We start from the raw sequence: 14,379 nt of genomic DNA on the forward strand, positions 1-14,379 counted from the left end.
CTCAATGCTTCTACCAAACCTGAGACCCTTCCTTTAGCATGAGATGTGATATCCAACTCGTTCCCATTCCAATCCTGAGACCCTTCCTATAGCATGAGATGTGATATCTCAATACTTCTAATACCAAACCTGAGATCCTTCCGATAACATGAGATGTGATATCCAAATCCTTCCCCTTCCAAACCTGAGACCCTCCCTTTAGCATGAGATGTGATATCCAACTCCTTCCCATTCCTATCCTGAGACCCTTCTGATAGCATGAGATGTGATATCTCAATGCTTCTAATACCAAACTTGAGATCCTTCCTATAACATGAGATGTGATATCCAAATCCTTCCCCTTCCAAACCTGAGACCCTCCCTTTAGCATGAGATGTGATATCCAACTCCTTCCCATTCCAATCCTGAGACCCTTCTGATAGCATGAGATGTGATATCTCAATGCCTCTAATACCAAACCTGAGATCCTACCTCTAACATGAAATGTGATATCCAACTCTTTCCCCTTCCAAACCTAAGAGCCTTCCTATAGCATGAGATGTGATATCCAAGTCCTTCCCATTCCAATCATGAGACCCTTCCTATAACATGAGATGGGATATCCAACTCCTTCCCATTCCAATCCTGAGACCCTTCCGATAGCAGAGATGTGATATCTCAATGCTTATACCAAACCTGAGACCCTTCCTACGGCATGAGATGTCATATACAACTCCTTCCCATTCCAATCCTGAGACCCTTCCTATAGCATGAGATGTGATGTCTCAATGCTTCTAATACCAAACCTGAGATCCTTCCTATAACATGAGATGTGATATCCAACTCCTTCCCATTCCAATCCTGAGACCCTTCCTATAGCTTGAGATGTGATATCTCAATGCTTATACCAAACCTGAGACCCTTCCTATAGCATGAGATGTGATATCCAACAGCTTCCCATTCCAATCCTGAGACCCTTCCTATAGCATGAGATGTGATATCTCAATGCTTCTAATACCAAACCTGAGACTCTTCCTATAACATGAGATGGGATATCCAACTCCTTCCCATTCCAATCCTGAGACCCTTACGATAGCAGAGATGGGATATCTCAATGCTTATACCAAACCTGAGACCCTTCCTACGGCATGAGATGTCATATACAACTCCTTCCCATTCCAATCCTGAGACCCTTCCTATAGCATGAGATGTGATATCTCAATGCTTATACCAAACCTGAGACCCTTCATATAGCATGAGATGTGATATCCAACTCCTTCCCATTCCAATCCTGAGACCCTTCCTATAGCATGAGATGTGATGTCTCAATGCTTCTAATACCAAACCTGAGATCCTTCCTAAAACATGAGATGTGGTATCCAACTCCTTCCATTCCAATCCTGAGACCCTTCCTATAGCATGAGATGTGATATCTCAATGCTTCTAATATCAAACTTGAGACCCTCCCTATAGCATGAGATGTGATATCCAAGTCCTTCCCATTCCAATCCTGAGACACTTCCTATAGCATGAGATGTGATATCTCAATGCTTCTAATACCAAACCTGAGACTCTTCCTATAACATGAGATGGGATATCCAACTCCTTCCCATTCCAATCCTGAGACCCTTCCAAAAGCATAGATGTGATATCTCAATGCTTATACCAAACCTGAGACCCTTCCTATGGCATGAAATGTCATATACATATCCTTCCCATTCCAATCCTGAGACCCTTCCTATAGCATGAGATGTGATATCTCCATGCTTATACCAAACCTGAGACCCTTCCTATAGCATGAGATGTGATATCTAACACTTTCCCATTCCAATCCTGAGACCCTTCCTATAGCATGAGATGTGATATCTCAATGCCTCTAATACCAAACCTGAGATCCTTCCTCTAACATGAAATGTGATATCCAACTCCTTCCCTTTCCAAACATGAGAGCCTACCTATAGCATGAGATGTGATATCCAAGTCCTTCCAATTCCAATCCTTAGACCCTTCCTATAGCATGCAATATGATATCTCAATGATTCTAATAATAAACCTGAGACCCGTCCTATAACATGAGATGGGATATCCAACTCCTTCCCATTCCAATCCTGAGACCCTTCCGATAGCAGAGATGTGATATCTCAATGCTTATACCAAACCTGAGACCCTTCCTACGGCATGAGATGTCATATACAACTCCTTCCCATTCCAATCCTGAGACCCTTCCTATAGCATGAGATGTGATATCTGAATGCTTATACCAAACCTGAGACCCTTCATATAGCATGAGATGTGATATCCAACTCCTTCCCATTACAATCCTGAGACCCTTCCTATAGCATGAGATGTGATGTCTCAATGCTTCTAATACCAAACCTGAGATCCTTCCTATAACATGAGATGTGATATCCAACTCCTTCCATTCCAATCCTGAGACCCTTCCTATAGCATGAGATGTGATATCTCAATGCTTCTAATATCAAACTTGAGACCCTCCCTATAGCATGAGATGTGATATCCAATTCCTTCCCATTCCAATCCTGAGACACTTCCGATAGCATGAGATGTGATATCTCAATGCTTCTAATACCAAACCTGAGACTCTTCCTATAACATGAGATGGGATATCCAACTCCTTCCGATTCCAATCCTGAGACCCTTCCAAAAGCAGTGATGTGATATCTCAATGCTTATACCAAACCTGAGACCCTTCCTATGGCATAAGATGTCATATACATATCCTTCCCATTCCAATTCTGAGACCCTTCTTATACCATGAGACTTGATATCTCAATGCATCTAATACCAAACCTGAGACCCGTCCTATAACATGAGATGTGATATCCAAATCCTTCCCCTTCCAAACCTTAGACCCTTCCTTTATCATGAGATGTGATATCCAACTCCTTCCCATTCCAATCCTGAGACCCTTCTGATATCATGAGATTTGTTATCTCAATGCTTCTAATATCAAACTTGAGACCCTCCCTATAGCATGAGATGTGACATCCAAGTCCTTCCCATTCCAATCCTGAGACCCTTCCTATAACATGAGATGTGATATCCAACTCCTTCCCATTCCAACCTGAGACACTTCCTATAGCATGAGAAGGGATATCTAACTCCTTCCCAATCCAATCCTGAGACCCTTCCGATAGCAGAGATGTGATATCTCAATGCTTATACCAAACCTGAGACCCTTCCTATGGCATGAGATGTGATATCCAACTCCTTGCCATTCAAATCCTGAGATCCTTCCTATAGCATGAGATGTGATATCTCTATGCTTCTAATACCAAACCCGAGACCCTTCCTATAACATGAGATGGGATATCCAACTCCTTCCCATTCCAATCCTGAGACCCTTCCGATAGCAGAGATGTGATATCTCAATGCTTATACCAAACCTGAGAACCTTCCTATGGCCTGAGATGTCATATACAACTCCTTCCCATTCCAATCCTGAGACCCTTCCTTTAGCATGAGATGTGATATCTCAATGCTTATACCAAATCTGAGACCCTTCCTATAGCATGAGATGTGATATCCTCCTGAGACCCTTCCTATAGCATGAGATGTGATATCTCAATGCTTCTACCAAACCTGAGACCCTTCCTTTAGCATGAGATGTGATATCCAACTACTTCCCATATTCCAATCCTGAGACCCTTCCTATAGCATGAGATGTGATATCTCAATACTTCTAATACCAAACCTGAGATCCTTCCGATAACATGATATGTGATATCCAAATCCTTCCCCTTCCAAACCTGAGACCCTCCCTTTAGCATGAGATGGGATATCCAACTCCTTCCCATTCCAATCCTGAGAACCTTCTGATAGCATGAGATGTGATATCTCAATGCTTCTAATACCAAACCTGAGATCCTTCCGATAGCATGAGATGTGATATCTCAATGCTTCTAATACCAAACTTGAGATCCTTCCTATAACATGAGATGTGATATCCAAATCCTTCCCCTTCCAAACCTGAGACCCTCCCTTTAGCATGAGATGTGATATCCAACTCCTTCCCATTCTAAATCTGAGACCCTTCTGATAGCATGAGATGTGATATCTCATTGCCTCTAATACCAAACCTGAGATCCTACCTCTAACATGAAATGTGATATCCAACTCTTTCCCCTTCCAAACCTGAGAGCCTTCCTATAGCATGAGATGTGATATCCAAGTCCTTCCCATTCCAATCCTGAGACCCTTCCTATAACATGAGATGTGATATCCAACTCCTTCCAATTCCAACCTGAGACCCTTCCTATAGCATGAGATGTGATATCTCAATGCCTCTAATACCAAACCTGAGATCCTTCCTCTAACATGAAATGTGATATCCAACTCCTTCCCTTTCCAAACCTGAGACCCTATCTATAGCATGAGATGTGATATCCAAGTCCTTCCCATTCCAATCCTTAGACCCTTCCTACAGCATGCAATATGATATCTCAATGATTCTAATAACAAACCTGAGACCCGTCCTATAACATGAGATGGGATATCCAACTCCTTCCCATTCCAATCCTGAGACACTTCCGATAGCAGAGATGTGATATATCAATGCTTATACCAACCTGAGACCCTTCCTATAACATGAGATGTGATATCCAACTCCTTCCCGTTCCAAACCTGAGACCCTTCCTTTAGCATGAGATGTGATATCCAGCTCCTTCCCATTCCAATCCTGAGACACTTCCGACGCATGAGATGTGATATCTCAATGCTTCTAATATCAAAGCTGAGACCCTCCCTATAGCATGAAATGTGATATCCAACTCTTTCCCCTTCCAAACCTAAGAGCCTTCCTATAGCATGAGATGTGATATCCAAGTCCTTCCCATTCCAATCATGAGACCCTTCCTATAACATGAGATGGGATATCCAACTCCTTCCCATTCCAATCCTGAGTCCCTTCCGATAGCAGAGATGTGATATCTCAATGCTTATACCAAACCTGAGACCCTTCCTACGGCATGTGATGTCATATACAACTCCTTCCCATTCCAATCCTGAGACCCTTCCTATAGCATGAGATGTGATATCTCAATGCTTCTACCAAACCTGAGACCCTTCCTTTAGCATGAGATGTGATATCCAACTCGTTCCCATTCCAATCCTGAGACCCTTCCTATAGCATGAGATGTGATATCTCAATACTTCTAATACCAAACCTGAGATCCTTCCGATAACATGAGATGTGATATCCAAATCCTTCCCCTTCCAAACCTGAGACCCTCCCTTTAGCATGAGATGTGATATCCAACTCCTTCCCATTCCTATCCTGAGACCCTTCTGATAGCATGAGATGTGATATCTCAATGCTTCTAATACCAAACTTGAGATCCTTCCTATAACATGAGATGTGATATCCAAATCCTTCCCCTTCCAAACCTGAGACCCTCCCTTTAGCATGAGATGTGATATCCAACTCCTTCCCATTCCAATCCTGAGACGCTTCTGATAGCATGAGATGTGATATCTCAATGCCTCTAATACCAAACCTGAGATCCTACCTCTAACATGAAATGTGATATCCAACTCTTTCCCCTTCCAAACCTAAGAGCCTTCCTATAGCATGAGATGTGATATCCAAGTCCTTCCCATTCCAATCATGAGACCCTTCCTATAACATGAGATGGGATATCCAACTCCTTCCCATTCCAATCCTGAGACCCTTCCTATAGCAGAGATGTGATATCTCAATGCTTATACCAAACCTGAGACCCTTCCTACGGCATGAGATGTCATATACAACTCCTTCCCATTCCAATCCTGAGACCCTTCCTATAGCATGAGATGTGATATCTCAATGCTTCTACCAAACCTGAGACCCTTCCTTTAGCATGAGATGTGATATCCAACTCGTTCCCATTCCAATCCTGAGACCCTTCCTATAGCATGAGATGTGATATCTCAATACTTCTAATACCAAACCTGAGATCCTTCCGATAACATGAGATGTGATATCCAAATCCTTCCCCTTCCAAACCTGAGACCCTCCCTTTAGCATGAGATGTGATATCCAACTCCTTCCCATTCCTATCCTGAGACCCTTCTGATAGCATGAGATGTGATATCTCAATGCTTCTAATACCAAACTTGAGATCCTTCCTATAACATGAGATGTGATATCCAAATCCTTCCCCTTCCAAACCTGAGACCCTCCCTTTAGCATGAGATGTGATATCCAACTCCTTCCCATTCCAATCCTGAGACCCTTCTGATAGCATGAGATGTGATATCTCAATGCCTCTAATACCAAACCTGAGATCCTACCTCTAACATGAAATGTGATATCCAACTCTTTCCCCTTCCAAACCTAAGAGCCTTCCTATAGCATGAGATGTGATATCCAAGTCCTTCCCATTCCAATCATGAGACCCTTCCTATAACATGAGATGGGATATCCAACTCCTTCCCATTCCAATCCTGAGACCCTTCCGATAGCAGAGATGTGATATCTCAATGCTTATACCAAACCTGAGACCCTTCCTACGGCATGAGATGTCATATACAACTCCTTCCCATTCCAATCCTGAGACCCTTCCTATAGCATGAGATGTGATGTCTCAATGCTTCTAATACCAAACCTGAGATCCTTCCTATAACATGAGATGTGATATCCAACTCCTTCCCATTCCAATCCTGAGACCCTTCCTATAGCTTGAGATGTGATATCTCAATGCTTATACCAAACCTGAGACCCTTCCTATAGCATGAGATGTGATATCCAACAGCTTCCCATTCCAATCCTGAGACCCTTCCTATAGCATGAGATGTGATATCTCAATGCTTCTAATACCAAACCTGAGACTCTTCCTATAACATGAGATGGGATATCCAACTCCTTCCCATTCCAATCCTGAGACCCTTACGATAGCAGAGATGGGATATCTCAATGCTTATACCAAACCTGAGACCCTTCCTACGGCATGAGATGTCATATACAACTCCTTCCCATTCCAATCCTGAGACCCTTCCTATAGCATGAGATGTGATATCTCAATGCTTATACCAAACCTGAGACCCTTCATATAGCATGAGATGTGATATCCAACTCCTTCCCATTCCAATCCTGAGACCCTTCCTATAGCATGAGATGTGATGTCTCAATGCTTCTAATACCAAACCTGAGATCCTTCCTAAAACATGAGATGTGGTATCCAACTCCTTCCATTCCAATCCTGAGACCCTTCCTATAGCATGAGATGTGATATCTCAATGCTTCTAATATCAAACTTGAGACCCTCCCTATAGCATGAGATGTGATATCCAAGTCCTTCCCATTCCAATCCTGAGACACTTCCTATAGCATGAGATGTGATATCTCAATGCTTCTAATACCAAACCTGAGACTCTTCCTATAACATGAGATGGGATATCCAACTCCTTCCCATTCCAATCCTGAGACCCTTCCAAAAGCATAGATGTGATATCTCAATGCTTATACCAAACCTGAGACCCTTCCTATGGCATGAAATGTCATATACATATCCTTCCCATTCCAATCCTGAGACCCTTCCTATAGCATGAGATGTGATATCTCCATGCTTATACCAAACCTGAGACCCTTCCTATAGCATGAGATGTGATATCTAACACTTTCCCATTCCAATCCTGAGACCCTTCCTATAGCATGAGATGTGATATCTCAATGCCTCTAATACCAAACCTGAGATCCTTCCTCTAACATGAAATGTGATATCCAACTCCTTCCCTTTCCAAACATGAGAGCCTACCTATAGCATGAGATGTGATATCCAAGTCCTTCCAATTCCAATCCTTAGACCCTTCCTATAGCATGCAATATGATATCTCAATGATTCTAATAATAAACCTGAGACCCGTCCTATAACATGAGATGGGATATCCAACTCCTTCCCATTCCAATCCTGAGACCCTTCCGATAGCAGAGATGTGATATCTCAATGCTTATACCAAACCTGAGACCCTTCCTACGGCATGAGATGTCATATACAACTCCTTCCCATTCCAATCCTGAGACCCTTCCTATAGCATGAGATGTGATATCTGAATGCTTATACCAAACCTGAGACCCTTCATATAGCATGAGATGTGATATCCAACTCCTTCCCATTACAATCCTGAGACCCTTCCTATAGCATGAGATGTGATGTCTCAATGCTTCTAATACCAAACCTGAGATCCTTCCTATAACATGAGATGTGATATCCAACTCCTTCCATTCCAATCCTGAGACCCTTCCTATAGCATGAGATGTGATATCTCAATGCTTCTAATATCAAACTTGAGACCCTCCCTATAGCATGAGATGTGATATCCAATTCCTTCCCATTCCAATCCTGAGACACTTCCGATAGCATGAGATGTGATATCTCAATGCTTCTAATACCAAACCTGAGACTCTTCCTATAACATGAGATGGGATATCCAACTCCTTCCGATTCCAATCCTGAGACCCTTCCAAAAGCAGTGATGTGATATCTCAATGCTTATACCAAACCTGAGACCCTTCCTATGGCATAAGATGTCATATACATATCCTTCCCATTCCAATCCTGAGACCCTTCCTATAGCATGAGATGTGATATCTCAATGCTTATACCAAACCTGAGACCCTTCCTATAGCATGAGATGTGATATCCAAGTCCTTCCCATTTTAATCCTGAGACCCTTCCTATAGCATGAGATGTGATATCTCAATGCTTCTAATACCAAACCTGAGACCCTTCCTATAACATGAATTCTGATATCCAAGTCCTTCCCATTCCAATCCTGAGACCCTTCCAATAGCAGAGATGTGATATCTAATGCTTCTAATATCAAACCTGAGACCTGTCCTATAACATGAGATGGGATATCCAACTCCTTCCCGTTCCAAACCTGATACCCTTCCTATAGCATGAGATGTGATATCCAATTCCTTCCCATCCCAATCCTGAGACACCTCCGATAGCAGAGATGTGATATCTCAATGCTTATAACAAACCTGAGACTCTTCCTATAACATGAGATGTGATATCTAACTCCTTCCCGTTCCAAACCTGAGACCCTTCCTATAGCATGAGATGTGATATCCAACTCCTTCCCATTCCAATCCTGAGACCCTTCCTATAGCATGAGATGTGATATCTCAATGCTTATACCAAATCTGAGACCCTTCCTATAGCATGAGATGTGATATCCAACTCCTTCCCATTCCAATCCTGAGACCCTTATGATAGCATGAGATGTGATATCTCAATGCCTCTAATACCAAACCTGAGATACTTCCGATAGCATGAGATGTGATATCTCAGTGCTTCTAATACCAAACCTGAGATCCTTCCGATAACATGAGATGTGATTTCCAAATCCTTCTCCTTCCAAACCTGAGACCCTCCCTTTAGCATGAGATGTCATATACAACTCCTTCCCATTCCAATCCTGAGACCCTTCCTATAGCATGAGATGTGATATCTCAATGCTTATACCAAATCTGAGACCCTTCCTATAGCATGAGATGTGATATCCAACTCCTTCCCATTCCAATCCTGAGACCCTTCCTATAGCATGAGATGTGATGTCTCAATGCTTCTAATACCAAACCTGAGATGCTTCCTATAACATGAGATGTGATATCCAACTCCTTCCCATTCCAATCCTGAGACCCTTATGATAGCATGAGATGTGATATCTCAATGCCTCTTATACCAAACCTGAGATCCTTCCGATAGCATGAGATGTGATATCTCAATGCTTCTAATACCAAACCTGAGATCCTTCCTATAATATGAGATGTGATTTCCAAATCCTTCCCCTTCCAAACCTGAGACCCTCCCTTTAGCATGAGATGTGATATCCAACTCCTTCCCATTCCAATCCTGAGACCCTTCTGATAGCATGAGATGTGATATCTCAATGCCTCTAATGCCAAACCTGAGATCCTACCTCTAACATGAAATGTGATATCCATCTCCTTCCCTTTCCAAACCTGAGACCCTGCCTATAGCATGAGATGTGATATCCAAGTCCTTCCCATTCCAATCCTGAGACCCTTCCTATAGCATGTGATGTGATATCTCAATGCTTATACCAAACCTGAGACCCTTCCTATGGCATGAGATGTCATATACAACTCCTTCCCATTCCAATCCTGAGACCCTTCCTATAGCATGAGATGTGATATCTCAATGCTTATACCAAACCTGAGACCCTTCCTATAGCATGAGATGTGATATCCAACTTCTTCCCATTCCAATCCAGAGAACCTTCCTATAGCATGAGATGTGATATCTCAATGCTTATACCAAACCTGAGACCCTTCCTATAGCTTGAGATGTGATATCCAACTCCTTCCCATTCCAATCCTGAGACCCTTCCGATAGCATGAGATGTGATATCTCAAGGCCTCTAATACCAAACCTGAGATCCTTCCTCTAACATGAAATGTGATATCCAACTCCTTCCCCTTCCAAACCTGAGAACCTTCCTATAGCATGAGATATGATATCCAACTCCTTCCCATTCCAACCTGAGACCCTTCCTATAGCATGAGATGGGATATCCAACTCCTTCCAAATCCAATACTGATACCCTTCCGATAGCATGGGATGTGATATCCCAATGCTTCTACCAAACCTGAGAACCATACTATGGCATGAGATGTGATATCAAACTCCTTCCCATTCCAATCCTGAGACGCTTCCTATAGCTTGAGGTGTGATATCCAACTCCTTCCCATTCCAATTCTGAGACCCTTCTTATACCATGAGACTTGATATCTCAATGCTTCTAATACCAAACCTGAGACCCGTCCTATAACATGAGATGTGATATCCAAATCCTTCCCCTTCCAAACCTTAGACCTTTCCTTTATCATGAGATGTGATATCCAACTCCTTCCCATTCCAATCCTGAGACCCTTCCGATATCATGAGATTTGTTATCTCAATGCTTCTAATATCAAACTTGAGACCCTCCCTATAGCATGAGATGTGACATCCAAGTCCTTCCCATTCCAATCCTGAGACCCTTCCTATAGCATGAGATGTGATATCTCAATGCTTCTAATACCAAACCTGAGGCCTCATGCTAAAGGGAGGGTCTCAGGTTTGGAAGGGGAAGGATTTGGATATCACATCTCATGTTATAGGAAGGATCTCAGGATTGGTATTAGAAGCATTGAGATATCACATCTCATGCTATCGGAAGGATCTCAAGTTTGGTATTAGAAGCATTGAGATATCACATCTCATGCTATCGGAAGGATCTCAGGTTTGGCATTAGAAGCATTGAGATATCACATCTCATGCTATAGGAAGGGTCTCAGGTTTGGAACGGGAAGGAGTTGGATATCCCATCTCATGTTATAGGACTGGTCTCAGGTTTGGTATTAGAGGCATTGAGATATCACATTGCATGTTGTAGGAAGGGTCTCAGGTTTGGAATGGGAAGGAATTGGATATCACATCTCATGTCATAGGAAACATGAGATGTGACATCCAAGTCCTTCCCATTCCAATCCTGAGACCCTTCCTATAGCATGAGATGTGATATCTCTATGCTTCTAATACCAAACCTGAGATGCTTCCTATAACATGAGATGTGATATCCAACTCCTTCCCATTCCAATCCTGAGACCCTTATGATAGCATGAGATGTGATATCTCAATGCCTCTTATACCAAACCTGAGATCCTTCCGATAGCATGAGATGTGATATCTCAATGCTTCTAATACCAAACCTGAGATCCTTCCTATAATATGAGATGTGATTTCCAAATCCTTCCCCTTCCAAACCTGAGACCCTCCCTTTAGCATGAGATGTGATATCCAACTCCTTCCCATTCCAATCCTGAGACCCTTCTGATAGCATGAGATGTGATATCTCAATGCCTCTAATGCCAAACCTGAGATCCTACCTCTAACATGAAATGTGATATCCATCTCCTTCCCTTTCCAAACCTGAGACCCTGCCTATAGCATGAGATGTGATATCCAAGTCCTTCCCATTCCAATCCTGAGACCCTTCCTATAGCATGTGATGTGATATCTCAATGCTTATACCAAACCTGAGACCCTTCCTATGGCATGAGATGTCATATACAACTCCTTCCCATTCCAATCCTGAGACCCTTCCTATAGCATGAGATGTGATATCTCAATGCTTATACCAAACCTGAGACCCTTCCTATAGCATGAGATGTGATATCCAACTTCTTCCCATTCCAATCCAGAGAACCTTCCTATAGCATGAGATGTGATATCTCAATGCTTATACCAAACCTGAGACCCTTCCTATAGCTTGAGATGTGATATCCAACTCCTTCCCATTCCAATCCTGAGACCCTTCCGATAGCATGAGATGTGATATCTCAAGGCCTCTAATACCAAACCTGAGATCCTTCCTCTAACATGAAATGTGATATCCAACTCCTTCCCCTTCCAAACCTAAGAACCTTCCTATAGCATGAGATATGATATCCAACTCCTTCCCATTCCAACCTGAGACCCTTCCTATAGCATGAGATGGAATATCCAACTCCTTCCAAATCCAATACTGATACCCTTCCGATAGCATGGGATGTGATATCCCAATGCTTCTACCAAACCTGAGAACCATACTATGGCATGAGATGTGATATCAAACTCCTTCCCATTCCAATCCTGAGACGCTTCCTATAGCTTGAGGTGTGATATCCAACGCCTTCCCATTCCAATTCTGAGACCCTTCTTATACCATGAGACTTGATATCTCAATGCTTCTAATACCAAACCTGAGACCCGTCCTATAACATGAGATGTGATATCCAAATCCTTCCCTTTCCAAACCTTAGACCTTTCCTTTATCATGAGATGTGATATCCAACTCCTTCCCATTCCAATCCTGAGACCCTTCCGATATCATGAGATTTGTTATCTCAATGCTTCTAATATCAAACTTGAGACCCTCCCTATAGCATGAGATGTGACATCCAAGTCCTTCCCATTCCAATCCTGAGACCCTTCCTATAGCATGAGATGTGATATCTCAATGCTTCTAATACCAAACCTGAGGCCTCATGCTAAAGGGAGGGTCTCAGGTTTGGAAGGGGAAGGATTTGGATATCACATCTCATGTTATAGGAAGGATCTCAGGATTGGTATTAGAAGCATTGAGATATCACATCTCATGCTATCGGAAGGATCTCAAGTTTGGTATTAGAAGCATTGAGATATCACATCTCATGCTATCGGAAGGATCTCAGGTTTGGCATTAGAAGCATTGAGATATCACATCTCATGCTATAGGAAGGGTCTCAGGTTTGGAACGGGAAGGAGTTGGATATCCCATCTCATGTTATAGGACTGGTCTCAGGTTTGGTATTAGAGGCATTGAGATATATCATTGCATGTTGTAGGAAGGGTCTCAGGTTTGGAATGGGAAGGAATTGGATATCACATCTCATGTCATAGGAAACATGAGATGTGACATCCAAGTCCTTCCCATTCCAATCCTGAGACCCTTCCTATAGCATGAGATGTGATATCTCTATGCTTCTAATACCAAACCTGAGACCCTTCCTATAACATGAGATGGGATATCCAACTCCTTCCCATTCCAATCCTGAGAACCTTCCGATAGCAGAGATGTGATATCTCAATGCTTATACCAAACCTGAGACCCTTCCTATGGCCTGAGATGTCATATACAACTCCTTCCCATTCCAATCCTGAGACCCTTCCTTTAGCAGGAGATGTGATATCTCAATGCTTATACCAAATCTGAGACCCGTCCTATAGCATGAGATGTGATATCCAAATCCTTCCCATTCCAATCCTGAGACCCTTCCTATAGCATGAGATGTGATATCTCAATGATTCTAATACCAAACCAGAGACTCTTACTATAACATGAGATGGGATATCCAACTCCTTCCCATTCCAATCCTGAGCCGCTTCCGATAGCAGAGATGTGATATCTCAATGCTTATACCAAACCTGAGACCCTTCCTATAACATGAGATGTGATATCCAACTCGTTCCCGTTCCAAACCTGAGACACTAACTATAGCATATGTGATATCCAACTCCTTCCCATTCCAAACATGAGACCCTTCCTATAGCAAGAAAGTAATATCCAACTCCTACCCATTCCAATCCTGAGACCCTTCCTATAGCAAGAGATGTGATATCCAAATCCTTCCCATTCCAATCCTGAGACCCTTCCTATAACATGAGATGTGATATCCAACTCCTTCCCATTCCAACCTGAGACACTTCCTATAGCATGAGAAGGGATATCCAACTCCTTCCCAATCCAATCCTGAGACCCTTCCGATAGCAGAGATGTGATATCTCAATGCTTATACCAAACCTGAGACCCTTCCTATGGCATGAGATGTGATATCCAACTCCTTGCCATTCAAATCCTGAGACCCTT

Source organism: Ambystoma mexicanum, chromosome 1q (assembly GCF_040938575.1).
Source record: "Ambystoma mexicanum isolate Mex_15411 chromosome 1q, UKY_AmexF1_1, whole genome shotgun sequence".
In the NCBI taxonomy this organism is placed as follows: domain Eukaryota; kingdom Metazoa; phylum Chordata; class Amphibia; order Caudata; family Ambystomatidae; genus Ambystoma; species Ambystoma mexicanum.